The sequence below is a fragment of the Crotalus tigris genome, unplaced genomic scaffold, assembly GCF_016545835.1.
Source record: "Crotalus tigris isolate CLP2741 ecotype Arizona unplaced genomic scaffold, ASM1654583v1 scf7180000020926.639216, whole genome shotgun sequence".
Lineage (NCBI taxonomy): Eukaryota > Metazoa > Chordata > Lepidosauria > Squamata > Viperidae > Crotalus > Crotalus tigris.
This window is the reverse complement of record NW_024098259.1, coordinates 22,553-50,120: the sequence shown is the minus strand read 5'-3', so window position 1 is coordinate 50,120 and position 27,568 is coordinate 22,553. Positions and strand designations below refer to the sequence as shown.

Below are 27,568 nucleotides of genomic sequence, written 5' to 3'. Positions count from 1 at the left end.
ATAACAAAATACAAAGACCTACAAATAGAAATAGAAAGACTGTGGCAAAAGCAAGCAAGGGTAGTACCAATAGTCATAGGCTCCTTGGGTGCAATCCCAAAACAACTGGAGCACCACTTGAACACAATTGGCATTGACAAATTCGCTATTAGTCAATTGCAAAAGGCGGCCTTATTAGGAACTGCTTCCATCCTGCGATGATATCTGTAATACCATCAAACATCCACATCTGCCTATCCCAGGTCCTGGGTAAGGACTCGATAGGTAGGCAAAATGCCAAATCCAGTCTGAACATCTGGCTCATTGTGCGATGATCGACAATAATAATAAAGTTGGAAGGGACCTTGGAGGTCATTTAGTCCAACCCCTGCTCAGGCAGGAAACTCTATACCATTTCAGACAAATGGCTGTCCAGTCTCTTCTTAAAGACTTCCAGTGTTGGAGCATTCACCGCTTCTGGAGGCAGGTTGTTCCACTTATTAATTGTTCTGACTGTCAGGAAGTTTATCCTTAGTTCTAGGTTGCTTCTCTCCTTGATTAGTTTCCATCCGTTACTTCTTGTCCTGCCCTCAGGCGCTTTGGAAAATAGCTTGATGAAATCTTTGCCAACCAGTTAACAAATGTATGTAGGATGCATACCACAGTAGTAATGGGAGACTTCAATTATCCAGAAATCAACTGGGAGACAAACTCTGCAGTGAGCTGGAGATCAGATTCCTAACCAACCTAGCCAACAACTTTGTCACCCAAAAGGTGGAAGTGGGAACTAGATGCAAAGCTATACTGGACTTAATCCTTACTAATAGAGTAGAATTGAGGGAATTGAAATTGCCAGAATCTTGGGTGAAAGTAACCACGTCATCCCCTTTATGGATTACTGCCTTGTCGTGGCAAAGGGGCTTGCATTACTCAATGAAGCTATAAGCTATCCCGTGCAGGGCCACCCAAGATGGACAGGTTATAGCAGAAAGTTCTGACAAAATGTGATCCACTGGAGAAGGAAATTACAAACCACTCCAGTATCTTTGCCATGAAAACTCCATGGACAGTTGTTGTTAATTGCAAAGTCGTGTCTGACCCATCGCGACCCCATGGACAACATTCCTCCAGGTCTTCCTGTCCTCTACCGTCTTCTGGAGTCCATTTAAGTTCACACCTACTGCTTCAGTGACTCCCTCCAGCCATCTCATTCTCTGTCATCCCCTTCTTCTATTGCCCTCAATCTTTCCCAGCATTAGGCCCTTTTCCAGTGAGTCCTTCCTTCTCATTAGGTGGCCAAAGTATTTGAGTTTCAACTTCAGGATCTGGCCTTCTAAAGAGCAGTCAGGGTTGATCTCTTCTAGGACTGACCGTTTGAACGCCTTGCAGTCCAAGGGACTCGCAGGAGTCTTCTCCAGCGCCATAATTCAAAGGTCTCCATTTTTTTGCGCTCAGCCTTTCTTATGGTCCAACTTTCACAGCCATACATTGCAACTGGGAAAACCATGGCCTGGACTATACACACTTTTGTTGGCAGGGTGATGTCTCTGCTTTTTAGTATGCTGTCTAGATTTGCCATAGCTTTCCTCCCCAGGAGCAAGCGTCTTTTAATTTCTTGGCTGCAGTCCCCATCTGAGGTGATCTTGGAGCCCAGAAAAATAAAATCTGTCACTACCTCCATTTCTTCCCCATCTATTTGCCAGGAATTGAGAGGGCCGGATGCCATGATTTTGGTTTTCTTAATGTTGAGTTTCAAGCCAACTTTTGCACTCTCCTTCTTCACCCGCATCAAGAGGCTCTTTAGTTCCTCTTCACTTTCTGCCATTAGAGTGGTATCATCTGCATATCTTAGGTTGTTGATATTTCTCCCGGCAATCTTAATTCCAACTTTTGATTCATCTAGCCCTGCCTTTCTCATGATGTGCTCTGCATATAAGTTAAATAGGCAGGGCGACAGTATACAGCCTTGCCGGACTCCTTTTCCAATTTTGAACCAATCAGTGGTTCCGTGTCCAGTTCTCACTGTTGCTTCTTGACCCGCATATAGGTTTCTCAAGAGACAAATGAGATGGTCTGGTACTCCCATCTCTTTAAGAACTTGCCACAATTTGTTGTGATCCACACAATCAAAGGCTTTTGCATAGTCAATGAAGCAGAAGTAGATGTTTTTCTGGAACTCCCTAGCTTTCTCCATGATCCAGCGTATGTTGGCAATTTGATCTCTAGTTCCTCTGCCTCTTCGAAATCCTGCCTGTACTTCTGGTAGTTCTCGATCCACATACTGCTGGAGTCTAGCTTGTAGGATTTTAAGCATAACTTTACTAGCATGTGAAATGAGTGCAATGGTGCGATAGTTTGAACATTCTTTGGCATTGCCTTTCTTTGGAATTGGAATGTAAACTGACCTTTTCCAATCCTGTGGCCACTGTTGAGTTTTCCAAATTTGCTGGCAAATTGAGTGTAGCACTTTTACTGCATTGTCTTTTAAGATTTTGAATAGCTCAGCTGGAATACTGTCACCTCCACTAGCTTTGTTGTTGCTCAGATTTTCTAAGGCCCATTTCACTTCACATTCTAGGATGTCTGGTTCGAGGTCAATGACCATCTCATTGTGGTTATCTGGGATGTTAAGCTCATTCTTGTATAGTTCTTCTGTGTAGTTTTGCCATCTCTTCTTAATCTCTTCTGCCTCTGTTAGGTCTCTGCCATTTTGGTCCTTTATCATGCCCATCTTTGCATGAAACGTTCCCTTCATATCTCCAATTTTCTTGAAGAGATCTCTGGTCCTCCCTATTCTGTTGTTTTCTTCTATTTCTTTGCACTGTTCATTTAAGAAGGCATTCTTATCTCTTCTAGCTACTCTCTGGAATTCTGCATTCAATTGGGTGTATCTTTCTCTTTCTCCCTTGCCTTTCGCTTCCCTTCTTTCCTCAGCTATTTGCAAAGCTTCCTCAGACAGCCATTTTGCTTTCTTGCATTTCTTTTTCTTTGGGATGGTTTTAGTTGCTACCTCTTGTACAATGTTGCGAACTTCCATCCATAGTTCTTCAGGCACTCTGTCTATCAGATCTAATTCCTTAAATCTATTTGTCACCTCTACTGTATATTCATCAGGAATATGATTTAGTTCATACCTGAGTGGCCTAGTGCTTTTCCCTACTTTTTTCAATTTAAGCCTAAATTTTGCAACGAGAAGCTCATGATCTGAGCCACAGTCAGCTCCTGGTCTTGTTTTTACTGACTGTATACAGCTTCTCCATCTTTGGCTGCAGAGCACATAGTCAATCTGATTTCTATGTTGACCGTCTGGTGATGTCCATGTGTAGAGCCGTCTCTTGGGTTGTTGGAAAAGAGTGTTTGTTATGACCATCGTATTCTCTTGACAAAATTCTATTAGCCTGTGCCCTGCTTCATTTTGTACTCCAAGGCCAAACTTGCCTGTTATTCCGGTTATCTTTTGGCTTCCTACCTTAGCATTCCAATCCCCCATGATGATAAGGACATCATTTTTTGGTGTTAATTCTATAAGGTGCTGTAGGGCTTCATAAAACTGGTCAATTTCATCCTCTTCAGCACCAGTGGTTGGGGCATAGATTTGGACTATTGTGATATTGAATGGTTTGCCTTGGATTCGAATTGAGATCATTCTGTCATTTTGGGGATTGTATCCCAGTATTGCTTTTCCTATTCTTTTATTGACTATGAAGGCTACTCCATTTCTTCTGAGGGATTCTTGCCCACAGTAGTATACCTGATGGTCATCTGAGTTAAATTCACCCATTCCTGTCCATTTTAGTTCGCTGATTCCTAAGATGTCGATGTTCATTCTTGTCATCTCTTTTTTGACTACGTCTAGCTTGCCTTGATTCATGGATCTTACATTCCAGGTTCCTATGGAGAAAAAATCTTTACAGTATCAGACTGTCCTTTCACCATCAGATATATCCACAGCTGAGCGTCCTTTCGGCTTTGGCCCAGTCACTTCATTCTTTCTGGCGCTACTAGTACTAGCCCTCTGCTCTTCCCCAGTAGCATATTGGACACCTTCCGACCTGAGGGGCTCATCTTCCAGCGTCATATCTTTTTGCCTTTTAGTACTGTCCATGGGGTTTTCATGGCAAAGATACTGGAGTGGTTTGCCATTTCCTTCTCCAGTGGATCACATTTTGTCAGAACTCTCTGCTATAACCTGTCCATCTTGGGTGGCCCTGCACGGCATAGCTTATAGCTTCATTGAGTTACGCAAGCCCCTTTGCCATGACAAGGCAGTAATCCATAAAGGGGTAATCCATGGACAGTACTAAAAACATATTGGACACCTTCCGACCTGAGGGGCTCATCTTCCAGCGTCATATCTTTTTGCCTTTTAGTACTGTCCATGCTTAAAATCCTACAAGCTAGACTCCAGCAGTATGTAGATCGAGAACTACCAGAAGTACAGGCAGGATTTCAAAGAGGCAGAGGAACTAGAGATCAAATTGCCAACATACGCTGGATCATGGAGAAAGCTAGGGAGTTCCAGAAAAACATCTACTTCTGCTTCATTGACTATGCAAAAGCCTTTGATTGTGTGGAACACAACAAATTGTGGCAAGTTCTTAAAGAGATGGGAGTACCAGACCATCTCATTTGTCTCTTGAGAAACCTATATGCGGGTCAAGAAGCAACAGTGAGAACTGGACACGGAACCACTGATTGGCTCAAAATTGGAAAAGGAGTCCGGCAAGGCTGTATACTGTCGCCCTGCCTATTTAACTTATATGCAGAGCATATCATGAGAAAGGCAGAGCTAGATGAATCAAAAGTTGGAATTAATATTGCTGGGAGAAATATCAACAACCTAAGATATGCAGATGATACCACTCTAATGGCAGAAAGTGAAGAGGAACTAAAGAGCCTCTTGATGCGGGTGAAGAAGGAGAGTGCAAAAGTTGGCTTGAAACTCAACATTAAGAAAACCAAAATCATGGCATCCGGCCCTCTCAATTCCTGGCAAATAGATGGGGAAGAAATGGAGGTAGTGACAGATTTTATTTTTCTGGGCTCCAAGATCACCTCAGATGGGGACTGCAGCCAAGAAATTAAAAGACGCTTGCTCCTGGGGAGGAAAGCTATGGCAAATCTAGACAGCGTACTAAAAAGCAGAGACATCACCCTGCCAACAAAAGTGTGTATAGTCCAGGCCATAGTTTTCCCAGTTGCAATGTATGGCTGTGAAAGTTGGACCATAAGAAAGGCTGAGCGCAAAAGAATTGAGGCCTTTGAATTATGGTGCTGGAGAAGACTCCTGCGAGTCCCTTGGACTGCAAGGCGTTCAAACCGGTCAGTCCTAGAAGAGATCAACCCTGACTGCTCTTTAGAAGGCCAGATCCTGAAGTTGAAACTCAAATACTTTGGCCACCTAATGAGAAGGAAGGACTCACTGGAGAAGGGCCTAATGCTGGGAAAGATTGAGGGCAATAGAAGAAGGGGACGACAGAGAATGAGATGGCTGGATGGAGTCACTGAAGCAGTAGGTGTGAACTTAAATGGACTCCAGAAGATGGTAGAGGACAGGAAGACCTGGAGGAACGTTGTCCATGGGGTCGCGATGGGTCAGACACGACTTCGCAATTAACAACAATAACAAAACCACGTCATACTGTAATTTAATATAATGCAAACACAAGCAATAGAAAATAATCCAACCAGTGTCTTAAAATTCAAAAGAGCTGACTTTAACAAACTCAGAGAGAACCTAGGAAAGATCCTATGGATGAAAATCCTAAAGGGGAAAACAGAGGGAGCTACAGAAGCACTACAAGACTGCTTTGAGTGCACAGATTGGGGCATGTTTAAGGAAGCAGCTACCGATAACCAACATACAAATGTCGAAGAGTATGCCACCACGGTGTCTGCATGTATCCAAAAGTGCATAGAAGATGTCTGCATTGTTGTGAGGGCAAATGAAAAACCGTGGCTGACTTATGAGGTCCACAAGATGCTGAAAGCACGGAATGTGGCTTTTAAATCTGGTGACATGCTGGCACTTAGAACAGCCAGAGCAAATCTGAAAAGTGCCATAAAAGATGCAAAGCAAGTCCATTGCCAGAAAATTCAGAACTTTTTTCAGGACCCAACAAACACCAGGAGAATGTGGCAAGGGATCCAGGCCATTACGGATTATAAGGTGGCTCCATCAAGATGCAAGGATGACACAGACTTCCTAAACAAACTGAATGCATTTTTTGGTAGATTTGAGGCATCAAATAGCACTCCTGCTAGGAAAGCAGTGCCCCATCCAGATGAGCAAGTGCCAAGCTTTGATGTCACCTCTGTCCGGAAAACACTGCAGACAGTTAACATTCGGAAAGCAGCAAGCCCAGATAACATCCCTGGACATGTCTTCAGAGAATGCGCAGGGGAACTGGCTTGTGTTTTCACATATATTTTCAACCTCTCATTGCAGCAGGCAGTGGTCCCATCGTGTTTTAAGATGGCCATCATCTTGCCAGTACCAAAAAAGTCCACAATTACAGGCCTTAATGATTACCGTCCGGTTGCACTGACATCCACCATCATGAAATGCTTTTAGAAGCTGATAAAGGACACTATTGTATCTAGCCTCCCGCCAGCTTTTGACCCACTTCAGTTTGCCTACCAACCAAATCACTCTACAGAGGATGCTATTTCTTCCATTCTCCATCTGAGCCTGAAGCACTTAGAGGAAAGAAATACTCATGTGCATTTGCTGTTTGTCAACTTCAGTTCGGCGTTTAACACAATCATTCCCCAGCATCTAATAGACAAACTGGGCCTTTTAGGCTTAAACACTCATTTATGCAACTGGATTCTTGATTTTCTTACCAACAGGCCCCAATATGTGTGAGTTGGAACAAATACCTCTAATACCATTTTCTTGAGCACAGGTTCTCCTCAGGGCTGTGTCTTAAGACCGCTGCTGTTCATCCTGTTGACTCATGACTGTTGTGCTAAGTTTGCCACCAACCATATTGTGAAGTTTGCAGATGATACAACAGTAGTGGGCCTTATTCAGGATGACAAGGTGGAAGCTTACCACAAGGAGGTTGAAGGATTGGTGAACTGGTGTAAGGAAAACAGCCTAGTTTTAAATACTGGAAAAACCAAAGAGATCATTGTTGATTTCAGAAAAGGCAGGCACAGCCACACTTCTCTGTGCATAAATGATTCACCTGTGGAGATGGTTACCAGCATCAAATTCCTGGGTGTGCAGCTAACGAGTAGGCTGACTTGGTAGCTCAACAGTGAGAAACTGGTGAAGCAGGCACAACAGCGCATGCATTTTCTGTGCTGCATGAGAAAAGCACATCTTCCTTCCCCTGTCCTGACCACAGGGGGGACAATCGAGAGCATCCTGTCATACAGCATCACAGTCTGGTTTGGATGCATCACTGCTTCAGACAGGAAGGCGGTGCAGAGAGTGGTGAGAATGGCCAAAAAGATCATTGGCAGTTCCCTCCCTCCCATCCAGGACATAGCACAGAAGTGCTGATTGAGCAGGGTCCGTAAGATTATCTGGGACACTACACATCCTCTTCACAATCTGTTTTCCTTGTTACCTTCTGGGAAGAGGCTTCGTGGTATCCGAAGCAGAACATCCAGATTCAGCCAGAGTTTCATTCCATACAGCATTAACCTTGCGAACTCTCAAGCTTCCTCCTTCCATTATATATTCAAGATGGACAATATTTAATATTTATTGCTACGTATATGTGGAATGTGGGTCTATACATATGTTGTTCATAGTATGTTTAGGTGTGTGTCATGTATGTGTTTCACTTTGAGAGCAGGCAACTAAATTTCATTTTTGATGTATGCCATTGTGCCCACAGTATTTGTTGTTGTTGTTAATTGCAAAGTTGTGTCCGACCCACCGCGACACCATGGACAACATTCCTCCAGGTCTTCCTGTCCTCTACCATCTTCTGGAGTCCATTTAAGTTCACGCCTACTGCTTCAGTGACTCCATCCAGCCACCTCATTTTCTGTCATCCCTTCTTCTCTTGTCCTTGATCTTTCTCAGCATTAGGCCCTTCTCCAGTGAGTCCTTCTTTCTCATTATGTGGCCAAAGTATTTGAGTTTCAACTTCAGGATCTGGCCTTCAATTTCAGGATCTGACTGGTTTGAACACCTTGCAGTCCAAGGGACTCACAGGAATCTTCTTCAGCACCATAGTTCAAAAGCCTCAATTCTTTGTTGCTCAGCCTTTCTTATGGTTGCCCAATGACAATAAAGGTTATCTTATCTTATCTAATCCAAGAAGCATGGGAAACTCTGAAAAATGCGATCATAAAAGCCCAGAAAACCACAATACCACTGAATAAGGAAAACAAGAAATTCAAGAAGAAACCAGCATGGCTGCACAAAGATCTCTTTGACAAAGTGAAAGACAAAAAGGACAAATACAAAAAAAATGGGAAGAGAGGCACATAACTAAGGCCGATGTTCAGGAGACAGCCAGAACAGAATAGACATTCACTTGTCTGAGATGGTATAGGTTTTCCTGCTTGAGCAGGTGGCTGGACTAGAAGACCACAAAGGTCCCTTCCATCTCCTATTCTATTCTATTCTATTCTATTCTATTCTATTCTATTCTATTCTATTCTATTCATTCAGTCCTTGTCATTGAATATCAAGACTATATAGCCACTTTTGGCATCATCTTTTAGAAAACAGAAGCTTTTCAAAAACTAATAACAAATTCATATCCTGAATCCATTCTTTAAAATCAAACGAGACTTTCCAGTTATATAAATGCTTTGAACTTATTTCTGCATTTTATCACATTTGTTTAATTGTGATTCTTTTTAGTTTCTATATGGTAACATGATGTTGCCTGGATGTCTGGTATATCAACTAGAAAATTTTTCTTTACCCAGGGGAACTAATGGGACTAAGAGATAAACAAATAGGGTTTCCAGCATAATATTCTGTTGTCACAGGGCACAAATCAAATTTCATTCCATTGACATTATTGAAAATTCTAGCAAGCCAACTCATTCCTTTGAGGCTTTGATAAGAAGTGTGAGAAATAACAGGTCAACATTCATTGCTTTATCACACTGCATTTATGATTTTCCTAATTCTAGTGAATTTTCCCATACCCTTTCAGCAAACTCATCAAAAAGGAGACTTTCAGAGCACATGTAAATCTTCACCAAATCTGTTCTTTCTAATGGTCAATGCCTGTCAAATTCTCAGAAGTCAAATAATTTTTGCATATCATTTCTGTTCATTTGCACTGTGGGGCAATTTTTTTCCAGCATAAATGTCGCATCTAACCTCTTTCCCCAGTGACATCATTAGAGATGGGCTTGAAAATTATGGCCGGCTTTTGGATGGTTCACAAGGAATTAAGGGTGGGATGGAAATGTTTTGCCCCATATAGGCCAGATGTTCTCAATCCTCTTCCAGCAAAGAGAAAAATCAGTAAAACTATTTGCACTTTATCAGTATTTTACTATCCATTATTCATCTCAAACTGAAGAGCTGACAGGTGTCACTTGACTAGCAATTCTCTGACAGCAAGACCTTTGATTTCCTTTCTTCCATTATTGTATCTTCAACCCCAATAGTGGAAACTATTTAATCTATGCTTAATTTTATCAACAAATGTTACTCAGATTATAACTGAAAGATTGACAGCTAACCTTCAACAATCACTAGAAGAGTCTAATCCAATACTTTTAGCTGCCAGCCAAAGTCTCCGCTAGTCAGCTTCTTCTCAAAATCTTCTCCAATCCTTCCTCTTGTATGCATAGTACAATAGTTCTGTCAGAGACAGATTGCCTATGGAATGATAGATCAGGACCCAGAAATACTTTGTGGGATAATATCTCCACAACGTCCATAGTGATTTTCTGGTTTAGCCCTGAGAATTGAACACACACTGCAACCCCAGATACATCTTTAGTTTGCCCTAAACCACTAGTGATGATGAACCCGCCCTCTGAGCCCACTTTATGGGGTGACTAGTTGTGGTCTTACTAATGTTTTTTCACTACTTTTGATCAGTAACATTTATCAAAACCATTCCCATTCTTTTCTGTGATTTTTTTGAGGGGGGAGGGGAAACTAAGGTGTGAAGGGTTTGAACCATCTGAGGAATAATGTTAGGCCAGGGGTAGGCATAAAAGAACCAAGGTTGCCTACCCTTGTGTTAGGCCTATGTCCAGTCACACCACAGTTATAACAAATATTATTTCCCTTTTCATTTTGGCCATTCTCCTCCTGTGTCTTCCTTTGGGTTTCATTTTCTTTTGCTTTTTTCTGGCACTGTTACATTAATTAATGTTTTAAAAAAGCTTTATTGAGAGAAATTTAAATAATTGAGTACAAAAGCAGGGTTGTTAGCATTTTTAAAATTCCCAACACTTTGCATTAATAGTTATGTAAATTAGGGGACCATTTTGTAAAATTCATTGCATTACAAAGCCTCTATACACTACTGGGTCATGAGCATAGATGGTTACAACATTTTCTACAGCTAAAAAAACATCCATGTGTAAGAGTTCCAGATCTAACTATGATTGGAGAATGCAAATAATAAACTGAATTTCAGTAGCATAATCTTGGGCCACTCTGGGGGCCTTTTGTAGGGAAGTCAAATGAGAATGCCTGCAGAAACCTTGCATTCAAATTCCCTGCTTTCATATAGCGTTTCTGTAAAAAATCACACAGTTGACATAGATCTTAGATCAAAGAACTAGTAGGTTAATCACATCAACTCTGTGCTAGGGGTAGAAATCCAGATAAAAATATTCCATACAAATGGCTATCTAGTCCAGTGGTTCTCAACCTGTGGGTCGGGACCCCATTTGGGGTCGAACGACCATTTCACGGGGGTCGCCAAACAATGCAGTCCGCCATTTTTTTCCCCTTTTCCTTAGCTGTGCTACTCCCTTTTATTCTATTGGCTTTTGAAAGCCAATAGAATAGACTCTCTTGAATAGAGTCTAATTCTATTGGCTTTCAAAAGCCAATAGGAATTGTCCAGGCTGTCTCTGCCCTGCTGAGCCCGCCAAAAGTCCCATTCTGCAAACGGTGCTGCATCAGTTTAGTCCTCGACTTATGACCGGTTGAGTAATCCTCTACTTACGACCGGTTGGGGGTCGCGGCATTAAAAAGGTTGAGAACCACTGATCTAGTCTCTGGCTGAATATACACAGTAACTTGGAATTGTAGGATTCATTATTTGCATTTTAAAAGGTAATATTAGCACTTTTAACAGGTCAATCTAGGCCTCTTTTTTAACTACAGGAAAACATGTTTTCTTTCTTCTTATATATTTCCTTTGATATGTGAGAACTTGTCTTTTCAGCACTAAACAATAAAGATTGTATTCTGAAAGTCTTTGAATACACTGACAAGTTTAAAGAAAGATACAAGCCCAGTTGAAAAAGAGTAAAGTAATCCATAAATTTGCCACTTCCACCAGCAGTTCTCCTGACAAAATGCTCTTATTATATTAGGAAGTGGTGAGGGTTTTGGTGTTGGGTTTTTTGTTGTTGTTGTTGTTTGGTAACATTCAGTTAAAGTTAATTGGAAACTTACAGCCATATCCTATTTCCTGCACATTTTCTGATATAAAAAAAACAGGTCTTGACCTTTTTTGGTGTGATCTCCTTTCAAATGTTTGAAGAGTACTATTCCCTGAAGTCTTCTTTGCTCAGTCTGTCTTTATAGAACTTATTTTCTGTGCTCATTCTCATTGCACTTTTCTGAACTTGTTCCAATATAACTGAAACCTTAAATTTTGTTGCCTAGAATCAAATATGTCCACAGGAATGGAAAGAGTTCAAGAGGAATAACCAACAAAAGCAATGTCATACCAATATAAGCACATCTGCTCCAGCCTTTTTTATAGTACATTGTGACTTTTCACATATCTACAAAAACGGCAATGTTTCCATTATGACACTGCTTTCATCATTTAAATAAAAGCTTTCAGTTCTATAGATGTCTCTGTCCAGAAGTGGACACAGCATTTGATGTGGGGTGTATCCAAAGCCGAATCAGAAGGTCTTCTAATCCAACCTCCTGCTCAGGCAGGAAACCCTATACCATTTCAATCAAATGATTGTCCAAACTCTTCTTAAAAACCTCCAGTGTTTGAGCACTGACAACTTCTACAGCAGTGGTTCTTAACCTTTTTAATGCCGTGACCCCCAACCGGTTGTAAGTTGAGGACTACTCAACTGGTTGTAAGTCGAGGACTACTCAACTGGTGCAGCACCGTTTACAGAATGGGACTTTTGGTGGGCTCAGCAGGGCAGAGACAGCCTGGATAATTCCTATTGGCTTTTGAAAGCCAATAGAATTAGACTCTATTCAAGAGAGTCTATTCTATTGGCTTTCAAAAGCCAATAGAATAAAAGGGAGTAGCACAGCTAAGGAAAAGGGGGGGAAAATGGCGGACTGCATTGTTCGGCGACCCCCGAGAAATGGTCGTTCAACCCCAAATGGGGTCCCGACCCACAGGTTAAGAACCACTGTTCTAGAGGCAAGTCATTTCACTAACTGTCTGTTCTAACTGTCAGGAAATATCTTCTTAGTTCTAGGATTTGGAAACAATGTAGGACTTTAAAAGTGATAAACTGCCACCTTGAATTGCACCTGGAAAGCAATTCTACTCACAATACTACTTGCATGGCGTGGTGTTACTCAGCTTAATCACAAGGCACCCAAAACTGTATGTGTGCTGCTGCATTCTGGATCAGTTCTAGCATCTGGATGTCTTCAAGGGCAGCCCCATGTAGAGTGCATTGCAGTAATCGAAACTGGAGGTAACCAAGTCTTGGGTGATTGTGAATAGCCTTTTGTTAAATGATTTGCTAAAGTCAAGATATACTGTGCCTAGAGCATTTCCACATATGTCCATGTGTCCTTGATTCAGTCTTGACTTCTGACAACTGCTTGGACAAGTCCATTAGATTTTCAAAAGTGGCTTACCACTGCCAGGGCTGAGAGAAGGGGACTGGCTCAAAATTAAATAGCTGTGTTCACACTTAAGGCAGAACTAGAAATTGATGCTAACATCTATTAATTACTGCGTTGTTTCCAAGATGATTGATTTTTTTTTTCATGGCCTAGTCTAAAATCTTCTAGACATCAGTGTCAAACTGATATCTGCCCTTGTCTCTTTATAAAGACAGGAACAGTCTTCTGCTATCTCACCTATTGTCCAGAATCTCTCAAGATACAAAATAAGAGTCTACATATGAAACATAATGTAAGAGACATAAGAATTGGGCCATACTATCAGCTAATTCATTCAGTGCTCTAAGATGCAAATCCTTTGGTCCTCCAAATTTAATCTCAAAATAAAGAGGTATTGCATGGCCATGCTTCCATCATTTTCAACATTCAAACGTAACATTCAGTCAGTCCGTCAGTCGGTCGGTCAGTCAGTCAGTCAGTCTTAGTGGACAAACACTTGAATATGAGCCAGCGGTATGCTGCAGCTGCCAAGAAGCTAATGCAGTCCTAAGCTGCATTAATAGATGGATCAAATCAATATCACGTTAAGTGTTAATATCACTTTATAATGTCTTGGTAAACTACGCTTGGAATATTGCATCCAGTTTTGGTCACCACAATATAAAAAAGTTGTTGATAGAATAGAATAGAATAGAATAGAATAGAATAGAATAGAATAGAATAGAATAGAATAGAATAGAATAGAATAGACCTTGGAGGTCTTCTAGTCCAGTCCCCTGCTCAAGCAGGATAACCTATACCATCTCAGACAAGTGATTGTCTAGTCTCTTCTTAAAAATCTCCAGTGATAGAGCACCCAGGATTTCTGGAGGCAAGCTGTTTCACTGGTTGATTGTCCTCACTGTCAGGAAGTTTCTCCTTAATTCCAGGTTGCTTCTCTTTTTGATCAGTTTCCAACCATTGTTTCTTGTCCTTCCCTCTGGTGCTCTGGTGAACAAAGTGACCCCCTCCCCCTTGTAGCAGCCCCTCAAATACTGGAATACTGCTATCATGTCTCCCCTATTTCTTCTTTTCTTTAGACTAGCCAAACCCAAATCCCACAGCCATTATTCGCATGTTTTAGTCTCCAGGTTTTGATCATCTTAGTTGCTCTTCTCTGAATTTTTTCCAAACTCTCAACATCTTTTTTGTGATATGGTGACCAAAATTGGCTGCAGTATTCCAGGTGTGGTCCTACTAGGGTTTTATAAAGTGGTAGTAATACTTCCCTTGATCTTGATTCTATGCCTCTGTTTATACAACCCAGGATTGTATTAGCATTTTTGGTTGCTGCTGCACTCTGCTGGCTCATAGTCAAGTGATCGTCCACTAGGACTCCAAGGTCCCTCTCACAGTTACTGTTTTTGAGCCAGGTCTTGCCCAATCTGTACTTGTACCTTTGAATTTTCCTGCCTAAATGTAAAACTTTGCTTTTCTCCACATTGAAACTCATTTTGTTGGATAGGGCCTATTGTTCAAGTTTGCCTAGATCTTTTTGGATCCTGATAGGTGTTCTCCTACCATGTGTTGAAAAGAGTGCAGACGATAGCAACAAAGATCATTAGGGATCTGAAGGCAAAAATTATATGAAGAATGGTTTCAGGAATTGGGTATGTTTAATGAAAAGAAGGACAAGAGGTGATATAATTGCAATGTTCCAATATCTAGGGGCTACCACAAAAAAGAGGGGGTCAAGCTATTCTCCAAAGTACCTGATGGCAGGACAAGAAGCAATGGATGGAAACTAACTAAGGAGAGAATCAACCTAGAATTAAGGAGAAATTTCCTGACAGAACAATAAACCACTTGACAGAACGACTTGCCTCCAGAAATTGGGGTGCTCTACACAAGAGGTTTTTAAGAAGAGATTGGACAAAATTTGTCTGAAATTGTATAGAGTTTTTCTCTCCATGTACATGTATACATAACCCGAACTAGACTGTTGTTTCTCTGTATCATATAATAATAATAATAATAATAATAATAATAATAATAATAATAATAATAATAATAATAACAACGGGAGCTTCCGGTGGTCAGCGACGATGATGGCGGCTACTTTGTAGCCGTCCTCCTGGGACGGCGTCAGATCTGCGGAGCACAGCGCACACCAGCTGGCCCGCGGCTCGAAATCCCCTTCCCGGGCGAAGGGAAGGGGTAGAGACCACACGAATAGAGGTAGAACCTCTTAACCCCCCCTGGATTTCTTTTTTGGGGAGGTAGAAAGAGTGTTCCCTCGGAGTTCGTGCTTTCTCCGCCTCCCAGCTGTCTTTGTTTCTTTGGAAACAAAGCGAAACGCCGCTACCATCTCCGTGCTTAAAGTTTTCTGGTGAGTGACTTTTAAAGCGGACAGAACTGTTTAAAGGATTTTACTTAGAGTGTAGAGTTTTATTTCTTTTTATTTCTCTTTTAGTTTATGCTGATTCTCTTTTGTTTTTGTTTTTTTTTTTGGGTGGAGAGTGAGAGTGAAAGTAAGATGGCGTTTTGAAAGTGCTTTTTTTTTTTTCTTCCGGAAAGAAAGAACGGACTTAAAACAGTCCCTTTTTCTTTCAAGTTTTTTTTTCTCTCTTTTAAAGGGTTTTGGAGGTTTTGAAGTTTTTTTTCTTGCACTCTCCCTGGTCTTTTTTCTTAATCTTAAGGATTTTAGTATTTTTCTTTTTTTTAAGAAGAAAGAAAGAGAGAGAATAAGATTTTTAAAAATGGCTTCAAAGAGACAACCAGCTTCTATAGTTTCTAAGGTGGTTTCCTCTCCTGCAATTGCAACTGTACAACAACAACTTAAAGCTACACTACCAGTGCTGCAACCTAAGGTTACACCTCCACCTTCTCCTCCCTTGCCAGGCTTATCTGCACAAGACATTAAAGATATAATGGGAAATGCTGTGTATCCCAAATCAGGGAGGAAATGAAGCAACTTCTGGAACAGAGCAAGTCTGAAAGCAAAGAGGAAATGAAGGACCTTCTTAAACAGAACAAATCTGAAAGTAAAGAGGAAATGAAAGATCTTTTTGAACAGAATAAATCTGAAACTAAAGAGGAAATGAAGGAGCTTTTAGTGGAGAATAATATTATTTTGAGGCAAGACATAGTTGCAGCTTTATCAGGATTGGCTTCTGTGGTTGTGAAACTGGATTCCAGAGTTGAAGAAGTTGAAGAAAAAGTAGATTTCCTTGAGGATAAATTCCAAGATATGGAAAAAAAGATGGAAACTTCACAAGAGGATATTCTTATGTCTCACTATAGGCAAATGGAATATGCTTTGAGAATCAGGGGTCTCAAAGAAGATATGAACCAAGATCTGATGGAGATGGTGATTAATGATCTAGCTGTTGTTTTGAATAGGGATAAAGATGAATTACGTAGAGAAGTGGAAAAAATTTACAGAGTTAATTCCTGGATTGCGAAACAAAAGAACTTGCCAAGAGATGTGGTGATCTACTTTGTAAAGAGATCTCTGCGTAATGAAATCATACAAGCTTTTTATAACAAGAGATTCCAGATTGCTGCCCAAGATGTTATCATTTTAAAGGAAATCCCATCTAAAATTTTAAGAAATAGAAAAGATTTTGCCTTTCTAGCTAATGAGCTTAAAACAAGATTGATGCCATTCAGATGGGAGATCCCGATGGGTATTGTTTTGAGCCATGCGGGGACACGTTACAGACTTAATACAGTTGCCAAAGCTAAAGAGTTCTATAATACGGTCCTGGGAGCAGGCTCATCTTCATCTAAGATTCAGAAAGCTCTGGGCGGCAAGGAGGTGGAACAGCAGTCTGAAGGATTAGGTTTGATGGTTGCTGGAAAATCACAGGTGGAATGGCTGTGCCAAACAGAGGTCAAAGAGCAAAGAATGACTCGTGCTGCATATAGACGTAAGGAAAAGGAACAACAGAAGAAAGAAGTTAAAGAATCTTCTCATGAAAGTGTCTCAATGCCGGTGGGAGGAGCAAGACCCAAGAGTTCTGCAACACATTCCTCAATGGTAGAGCTTCAGGCAGTCTTCTCCAGGCTTTTGGTTAAGGGAGATGGCAAAGTTCCTGACCTGGAATGTTAACAGCCTTAATTCTCCCCAGAAAAGAAAGAAAATTTTTTACTATTTAAAGCAACATAATAATGACATTATTTGTTTGCAGGAAACTCATATTCAACTTAAAGATCAAAAGTATTTACTCAACGCTCGTCTGGGATCTCACTTTGTATCTCCTGCCCCTGGGAAAAAAGGGGGTGTGGTTATTTATGTCAAGCAAAATCTACCAGTTCGTCTGGTAGAATCAGATTTTCAAGGAAGATATGTTATGATTGAACTGGGTTTATATGGTAAGAAAATACTTATAGTGGGATTGTATGCACCAAACCAACAACAGGAACAATTTTACAGACTGTTACATCAGAAAATAATTTCATTGGACTATAGATCTGTGATATTAATGGGAGATTGGAATGGTGTTTTAGATACACAAAGGGACAAAAAAGGCTCTTCCACTTTTTTTAAACAGGCTAAATTACCCAAAGCTTTTTTTGATCTGAAAGAGGACTGGGAGCTGAGGGATTACTGGCGTGAACGTAACCAAGAGGAGAGAGATATTACTTTTTTCTCAGATAGATATCAATCTTTTTCAAGAATTGACTTTTTCTTGATTACAACTGATTTATATAACAGGGTAAAGAATGTTAAAATCTTTCCTAGGTCATTGACGGATCATAGTCCAGTTTGGATGGAATTGGTTCATGAAAAAGAGGAGAGGAGATCCTGGAGGGTGAATGAGAACTTATTTAGACAAGAAAGGAATGTTCAAGAATTAAAGGAGTGTTTAAAGGATTATTTTGCTTTAAATATGCACAAGGGAACATCAATATCAATGGTATGGGACGCAGGTAAAGCTTTTATGTGTGGGATTCTGATAAAAATGAATAATGTCCATAGACAAAAGCAGATCCAGAAACGTAAGGAATTGGAAGATGAGATTAAATTAAAAGAAAAGTCTCTGATTCTAAATCCTACAGATGAAAAGATTAAAGAATCTATAAAATTGTTAAAAACACAATTTAACATGCTGATGGCTGATCAAACTGCAACTAACTTATTGTTTATGAAACAAAATACATTTTGTAATGCTAATAAACCAGGGAGATGGTTGGCCTATCAATTAAGAAAGAAACAGAGACAGAGAACTATAGATAAAATAAATTACAATGGCAAATTAGTGTATCAGAAGGAGTTGATTAAGAAATCTTTTTTAGATTATTACCAAAAATTATATAAGAGTACTAATGTACAATTTTTAGACATAAATAATTATTTAAGTGAGGCCAATTTTCCTAAATTAACAGAAGATCAGAAACAAGAAATTAATGATTTAATTACCAATGAGGAAATTGTGACAGTTATTAAACAATTAAAATTAGGCAAAGCGCCGGGTACGGATGGCTTGACATCCATTTATTATAAAACTTTAGTAGAAGAGATGACCCAGCCTTTATGTGAGCTTTTTAATAACATATTACAGGGTTCAGAGATTCCTCCGTCATGGCGCAGTGCTTTTATATCTTTGATTCCAAAAGAGGATCAAGATCTTACCTTACCAAAGAATTATAGGCCTATATCTCTCTTAAATGTAGATTATAAGATTTTTACAAAAATTTTAGCGAATAGGCTCATGAGGGTTTTGTATCGGCTTATACATAAGGATCAATCGGGTTTTATAACTGGTAGGTACATGAAAAATAATGTTAGACAAGTTGTTAATTTATTAGAATATTTAGATAAAAATAACCAAATCTCTGCTGGGCTGATATTTTTAGATGCTGAAAAAGCTTTTGACCAATTGAACTGGAAGTTTATGTTAAGAGTAATTGAGGAGATGAACTTTGGAGAAAAAATATTACAAGCTTTTGGTTCTATATATCAAAAACAAATGGCACAAATTATTGTCAATGGGGGTTTGTCAGAGGTTTTTGCAATAGAAAAAGGTACAAGACAGGGATGTCCATTGTCACCGTTACTGTTTGTTTTAACATTGGAAATTTTGCTGATTAAAATTCGAGAGTCGCAGGAAATAAAGGGAATAGAAGTAAACAAAAAAGAATATAAGTTAAGAGCTTTTGCAGATGACTTGGTGGTTACTTTGTCTCAACCTACCTATTCTGTAATAAAGTTACTACAATTGATTTATCAATATGGACGCGTTTCGGGCTTTAAAATTAATAATAATAAGACTAAAATATTACCTAAAAATATGACTAATTTGGACAAGCAGATTTTGGTTAATTTGACTGACTTTGAGGTTGTTGATAAGACAAAATATTTGGGGGTTACTTTGTCTGTTTCTAATGCAAAATTGTATAAATATAATTATGAAAGGCTGTGGGTCAGGGTACAGAAAGACTTAAAGAATTGGGAGAAGTTACAGTTATCTCTTATGGGAAGAATTGCAGTGATTAAAATGAATGTTTTACCAAAATTTCTTTTTTTGTTTCAAATGTTACCCATTTTAAAGAATGAGGTTAATTTAAATGAATGGCAGAAAGGTATTAATAAATTCATTTGGGCAGGAAAGAAATCAAGGGTAAATTTTGCAGGATTTCCGTGAAAGAGGTGGACTCAAGGTACCGAATTTGAAATTATATTATGATGCCGTGGTCTTAACACTAATTAGTGATTGGGTAAACTTAACAAATGTAGAAATACTCCATTTGGAGGGTTGGGATTTACTTTTTGGATGGCATGCCTATCTAATTTTTAATAAAAAAGTGGATCGGGTTTTTAAATCTCATATTATAAGGACTCCTCTACTTCGGGTTTGGAGGAAATATTACAAAAGTGATTTTAAAATACCACTATGGGCTATACCTGGGCATGCAATAGAGGGGATAAGGAGAGGAGTTAAAATGGATAGGGTTTCTTATACACAATTACTTAAATGGGATGGTCAAAATTGGCAGTTAAAATCTTTGGAAGATTTAGTATATGAAAATATTACTTATTCATGGTTTCAATATAGACAGATAGTGGATAGATGGAAGATGGATAGTAGTACAGGCTTGCTTAGAGAAGATGAGAATCTCTTTAAACAAGTAAGAGATCAAAGGCGAACTCATATTAAGAGAATTTATGGGGTTCTAGTGGAACTGGATTCAGAATCAGAATTAATTAAAGAATGTATGATCAAATGGGCACAAAATTTTGGTGAACCAGTTCTATTGGACACCTGGGAAATTATCTGGGTGAGAAATGTTAAATTTACGCAAGCCCAGAACCTAAGGGAGAATTTTTATAAAATGTTTTATAGATGGCACCTTGATCCACAAAAAATGTCTCGTATGTATCCTGACTTACAGCCTAAATGTTGGAGATGTGGATGTTTGAATGCTACTTACTATCATATCTGGTGGTCGTGTAAAAATATAAAAGCTTTTTGGATTAAGATATGGTGGAATATTCAAAGAATTTTTAGAAGGAGGGTAAAATTTACCCCACAATTATTTTTGTTAGGTATTGTTACCTATTGTGATACTCAAGAGACTATATTGATGCTAAATTTGATTACAGCCGCAAGGCTGTTAGTAGGGCAATATTGGAAGAAGGAATCTTTGCCTACTTTGTAAGAGTGGTTTTTTAAAGTTTCTTATCTGGCAGAAATGGCAAAGATTTCGGCTTTCTTAAAGGATCAATCACAAGAGAAATTTTTTGCCGTATGGGAAAAATGGATAAATTTCATACAATACAAATTGGCTATAAAGAAATACCATCTAGCTTTTTCATAATTTGTATTTAAATTTGTATTTTATAGATTGTATTCTTTCTTTCTTTTCTTTTCTTTTATATCTTTTTTTCTTCCTTTTTTTAAGTATTTTTTTTCTTAATGCTTATGTTTTTATTGTTATATATATTTTATTGTTAATTATCTTATAAGTTGATTATTTTTTTTAGAATTTTTAAAATTTTAATTAAGCCTATATTCAGCTCTGGGAAGCTCGGGGGGAGGGAGGGGGTGGTTTGGGAGGGTTTGGGTGAGGGTTGTCTTGTTTTTTGTTGTTGTCTTTTTTTGTTTTTTGTAAAACTTTCAAAAATTTTTCAATAAAAAATAATAATAATAATAACAACAACAACAATAATAAAGTTGGAAGGGATCTTGGAGGTCATCTAGTCCAACCCCTGCTCAGGCAGGAAACTCTATACCATTTCAGACAAATGGCTGTCCAGTTTCTTCTTAAAAACTTCCAGTGTTGGAGCATTCACCGCTTCTGGAGGCAGGTTGTTCTACTGGTTAATTGTTCTAACTGTCAATGGGTATGTGCATAATTCTGTATTTATTTATTTTTGTCATATTTATGTAGTGTATATCAGAGGTGGTGATCCTTTGAGAGCTGTATGCAATCAAATTTCATTTTAATATATGCTGATTAGTATACATTCAAAATGACAATAAAGTTATTATTCTATTCTATTTCCTGTTTGAGCAAGTGGTCGGACTAGAAGACGTCCAAGCTCCCTTCCAACTCTGTTATTCTATTATTTGTAAAATGTATTAGCTGCCCATCTTACCACATGGTAACCCTGAGTGGCTTACAATATCTCTTCATTCTGCTCTTCAAGATTTCCTAGTGCAACTCATTGTTTTTTGTTTTGTTTTGTTTTTGGGAGAATACTGAAACAAAATAGGAGCTTTCTACTATTTCATTCTTGCCTGTCAATATTCTGGCAGTAGATAGTACTCATGCTCATCTCCTTTTTTCACATATTCAAAGAATTTCATTTGGTTTTACATAGCATATTTATTAATCTCAGATTTCTCTGAGAATTTGCTTTCTGGGCTCCGGATGGACAGTTCCAGGATACTTGTCTGCACTCTTTTGTGATCCGCCCACCTTTCCCATATAAGTTCCTTTTAAAAAACCAGGTCTTCATTTTCATGAAGAAGCTACACTGGCTTCTTCTGCTTCCCCCCTCCCCACCCAAATTCCTCTTTTGAATGATATAAAATTATCTCCTTCTTTAGGAGCTTCTCCTTTTAAGCTTCTTTTCTCATTAGCTTTTTCTGTCTTAGGATCCTACTTAACATAACTCTGAATTTTGCAAACTCCACTTCTTTTAAATTCAAAGCATAAATCTGGCAACTCTCAGATTTAGTTTTTCTTAAAATCAAGAGCTCCAGCATTACATAGCCCTTGATTCCAAACTTCCTGCAATTTCTAATTCCTTAATTGTTTTTATTATCAATTGGTATCAAATCACATATTCTCTTGTGCCATACTTGAACTTTTGGAGAGAAAGTTTTCAGCAGAAAAGTCAGAAAATTACTGGAGGCATTATGCTTGGCAGAGTTTATCCCCCCCCCCCAAAAAAATATGAGGGTAAAACTCCCATCACTGTGATGACAGTTACCTTATTGTGACAACATTTCAGCAGCATAATTTTGGTGTGGTCAGGGAGCTACAATTGGGGTTCTCAAGACCGACATGCAACTCAAAGTGCATTAAATTCCACACTGCTGAATTGGAGCCTTGGTTCCCTTAAGAATGCCATTCCCTTGAGTTGCAAAATTAAAATAGACAGTGTGAACGTCTAAAAATATTGTAGACTAAATTATACCCCCAAAAATGTTGGAGGAGAGGAGGGATTATGTAAGAATGCTGGATTTGCATCACTGAGACAGGCTGCAGTTTCCACTTTTTTCAATCTACAATTGGAATTGCCTGAGTGCACCGTTTAAATACTTTAGCACAGAAATGCACAAAGAGACATTCCTTCTTTTCATTCTAAGGAGGAGTACAGACTACATCCCATTTTACAAGAAGTGATTCAATAAAAAGAACATCCATTTTATGCCAACATTTATAAGTCCTTGTATGTCTAATGACACTTTGCCAAAGAAAGTATAAAGTAAAGTAAGTAAGTAAAGGCAAAGCATGGGCATGGTGGCAAATTTGATGATAATGACAATGATGATGACGACAATGATGATGATGATGGTGATGATGATATTACTATAGTTGCCTTGTGCACTTGGATGGTGATTTTGATAATTGCCTTGTTTATTTCCCTAGTAAGCTGTATATTCCATTTCCAACCAAAATCCTTGAGAAAACTCATAAAGTATTGAGTGGAATTATACTGTCAACCATCAGTGTGATGCAGTCAGAAGTTGCATTTTTCAGCACCCAGTTCTTTTTCAGCATGGCTCAAAAAGGAGGCATAACAGATAACAGATGTCTACAATCATTGGCATTTGCTTTCAGATTAAAGTTACTTCCCCATTTCTCTTGTTTTGCTCTAAGGAGTCCAGATTGGAACATCAGCTTCCTAATGGCTCTGCAAAATAGATTAAACTCTCTCAAATTTGCCTTTTGGGATTCCAAGCTGAAACAACTTTTCAAGTAGATGCCATTTTATGCTGTAGGACAGTGGGACTCATATAGTTTTCATCATTGCAACTGTTAAAGTTCCCCACAAGAACACACTGCCAAAATTGTGGTTTCCATTGGTGTATATATATATATATATATATATATATATATATATATATATATATATATATATATATATATTCTAAAGCAGATATCTTAAGCCTCTGAGAGGCTTAGTGTACTTAATCTTGTGTTTTTCTGATACTCAACACTTAATAGTCTTTATCAACTGGGTAGTTAAGTGATGCCAACTCAGGGACAGAACAGTTTACTAATATTGATCTACCCACTTGGTCGCATTAAGCTTGCCTCTTTTGGGAGGTAGATGCCAAAGCCAACAGTGCACAATGCAGAAGACCCAAAAATGATCTCATCCCTGTGATTTTAGAATAGGTCTTTAATCCAGAGCTTTTCCATTAGTAACTCAGAGTAGATTTAAGTGAGAGGTTCATTCTCCCTGAAAGATGACCCCAAAGAAATGTTCTTATTCCTCCCAAAGGAAGAAATTAGGAGTGACACTATTTTAAGTACTACTAATTCTGGAATCTGAGTTACTTTAAATCACTCTAAACGCTTTCGGGAAACTTATATGACAGGAATTATAGTCAGTCATAGATCAAAGGGAAAAGTAAGTAATTTACTCCTAAGTACAATGTGACTAAATCACCTCTGAAGAATGACCCTTTTATCTCGATGGGTTATTCCACTTGTCATGTTATGTAAGAGATTGCCTTGAACACGTTGAGCAAGGGAAGAAAGATTACTAAAAGCCATGATGAATTCATCATGCAAAGGCAGAAATATATTTCCAGGTGATCATATAAGACTGAATAATAGTTAATAATAATCATAATAATGTCCTAAAGTTGTTTATCTATCTATCTATCTATCTATCTATCTATCTATCTATCTATCTATCTATCTATCGTGTGTGTGTGTGTGTGTGTGTGTGTGTGTGTGTTTGTGTAGGAATAATAATACCAATACCACTTAGACTTAAATATCACTCCATTGTGTTTTACAACACTCTCTGGTTCCTCATTTTACTGTGGCTGATTTTCCTTCCTCATCTTTTAATCATCATATTGAGAAGAAAGGTGTAGATTATTTATTTATTTATTTATTTAAATAATTCAAGGTGGCAAACATGCATAATATTCCCTCCCCCTATTTTCCCGCAACAACCCTTTGAGGAGAGTTGGACTGAGTGAGTATGCCTAGCATAATTGGGTTACAACACCTGTCATTCACACCCACCCAGGATGTCTGCATTATGATGATGATGATCATCCCCATAGAATTGGTAAGGATTGTAACAAAAATTCAAGATATTTTGAAGGGACCAGGTTAGACAAAGCTGGCTTATGAATACTTTAGATCCAAAATTAGAGTGTGAAACATTTGGCTCTCTCAAATTCCCTTTTTTACAGGGAAGCACACGAAGAATGCAGATCCTTAAAGCCCACTCATCTGTGTATTGTAGAGCTGCTCACTCTGTATCAAACCTTTGCCCTCAGCATCCAGGAGCCCATTAAAGATGGTCACCAGGCACTCAAAAGGTTACACTTCTCTGGTATTCAGCAAAACTGCTACATTAGCTCAGACTACAAGCTGACAGGTGGAACAAATACTTATGTATTTTTATTTATTTTGTGGGAAGTCAGCTCCCCAGAGAAGGAAATATTAAAAGGGCAGGAAAATATATTTCCTCCAAGGATCTTAAAGAGGCAGAAAAGCATGCCCAGTTTTTCTTAATAGCCCTTCCCTCCCTTCCCCTAGCAGAAACCAGCTCTATAGAAATGCAGAGGTAAACCATCAGGAAGGTTGAAGCTAGCAGCTTAGGAAGATAAAGACACCTAAAATCTACATACCCCACCCAAACTCTAAGACAGGACATAATAGGATTACCCACAGATGCCAAAGGGCACACCCAGACTCAGGTCAGAATACATGACACAGGAAATAGCCTCAAACAGGAACAGGAAACAACTTCAAACAAAAGGCTCCAGAGGGTATAAAAACCCACTCCCTACATGTGCTGTCCCCTTTCTCCCAGAGCCATCTTTCTGTCTGGCTCTCCTCTTCAATAAACTGCAACCTTCTTTTTAAAGCATTCATCATATTTATTCCCAGCTTGGACTGAACCACGATGAAGACTTTTCTTTCAACAATTTCATTAGGTCATTTCAGTAATGAACTTTCAGCTGTTTACATTCCCACTTAACAGTATAAAAAATGAAAAGAATAAATGCAGTAACTTCAGCTCTCACAGATACTGCTTCAATAACCCATACCAAAAAAACCCCAACTCTTGCTATAACAGGTATCCATTCACATCAAAGCGTACATACATTGCCCAAATAAAAAATAAAATACTTCAAGGCCTGTTGGTCCAAGTTAAAAGGATTGTCCTAAAACCCCATATGACGTGTGTCAATCAAATCTCAGCTAGAAAGCTGATCCAAAGAAAGAGAATAGCAACAAGAACATCCAGCCCACAGCACCTGCTGACATATTATATTTAAAGAGTCTGCAGATAACCCTCCTTGCAAGCCCAAAGCTACAGCTTGAGGGAACAAATGCACATCCTATACTTTATTGATTGAGATTAATATCACTACAATCCATACTATCTCCAGCAAAAAGATCAAAGGAAACTGGCTGAGAACATCCTTGTCTTTTTTTATTTTCTTTCTAACAAGCTGCAGTATGTGGTGTTAGGCTAGATGAGTCAATGACCAGACAGAATTAACAAGTCAAGATTCAACAAGCCTATATCATAACATAAAGCAAGGCAAAGCTAAGTATCATTTAATAAATAAGGAAATCAGAATGCTATAATTTATAAAATTTCAAGCAAGCAATTTTCAGCTTGGGGGCTGGTTCTGAAGAGCTGCTCAGTGACTGAATCCTAAGGAAGTCATACTGAAAGCCAGGCACATGTGGAAAGGCTTCTTCTATAGATCCTCCAACAATAAATTGCAATAGAATTCACCCAATCTGATACTTTCCAAATGTATTGGACTATAAACATGATTATCTTCAGAAGCAAAGGTGCTGCTGGAAAGGCTTCCAAATACAAGGTGTTCATGCTGGCTGAGGTTAATGGGAGTTATAATGACATTCAAAAGGCAGGAAATTGGGAGAGTCACCCATACAGCCTCATAAAGGCTTGTGGGAAGGCTTCAGCTGCAAACACAGCTGCTGCATTCATTTTCTGCAGCTCTAGTTCAACTAAGAGACATCAGACATTGAATGAAAGCACAGGAAGAGTTGTGGAATATTTGAAATATTTTTGCAGAATTGCAGCTGAATCCCACTGAAGTGCCAATTCTGCTTTTCTGCATAAGTGGAAGGAAGAGTTTGTCTCTTTGTCTGAAATGGTATAGGGTTTCCTGCTTCAGCGGGGGATGGACTAGAAGACCTCCAAATTCCCTTCCAACTCCATTATTCCATTATTCTGTTATTCTTTAACATATAATAGAAATGTCTTAATGGATTCTCTCCATTTTTCATGACATTCTTATTATGGTCTTACCAGAAATTGCACTCAGGAATAGTAATAGTAATAGTAGTAAAGTTGGAAGGGACCTTGGAGGTCATCTAGTCCAACCCCCTGCTCAGGCAGGGAACCCTACACCATTTCGGACAAATGGCTGTCCAGTCTCTTCTTAAAAACTTCCAGTGTTGGAGCATTTACTGCTTCTGGAGGCAGGCTGTTCCACTGATTAATTGTTCTCACTGTCAGGAAGTTTCTCCTTAGTTCTAGGTTGCTTCTCTCCTTGACCTACAATCTTGAATACAAGATTGCATGTATGATCCAAAGCTCAGCATTCCTTCCCAAATCTGTTCTTTTTTTTCTCTGTCTCTTGCTTGAGATTGTTTAATGCTGAACGGTGCAAAAAATGAACATTTATTAGTGTGCTGAGGGCATTTGCCTCTTGGACCCTTGATTCCACTGTTTTTGCCACTAACTTGCAGAGGGAAGTCACTTTATTTACCCAGCAGCAGTCTGTGATGCAGAATCTTTTAAACCTATCTCAGCTACAGTAGAGCACAGTAATATTTTATCTGCTTAAGACAGTTGCCATCTCAAACACCATACCAGAGATCCTGGCAATAGAGTAAATGCTACTTTTCAAGGGGAAAAAAATTAAAATTGAGTGTTAAGATTCAGTCTGT

The 27,568-nt window shown here is 38.9% G+C and overlaps 1 pseudogene; it reads left to right on the top strand.

The window, feature by feature from the left end:
- The window catches only part of LOC120319660, a 67,225-nt pseudogene extending 42,221 nt beyond the window's left edge, over positions 1 to 25,004 (top strand).
- The last annotated feature ends 2,564 nt before the right edge of the window (positions 25,005 to 27,568 follow it).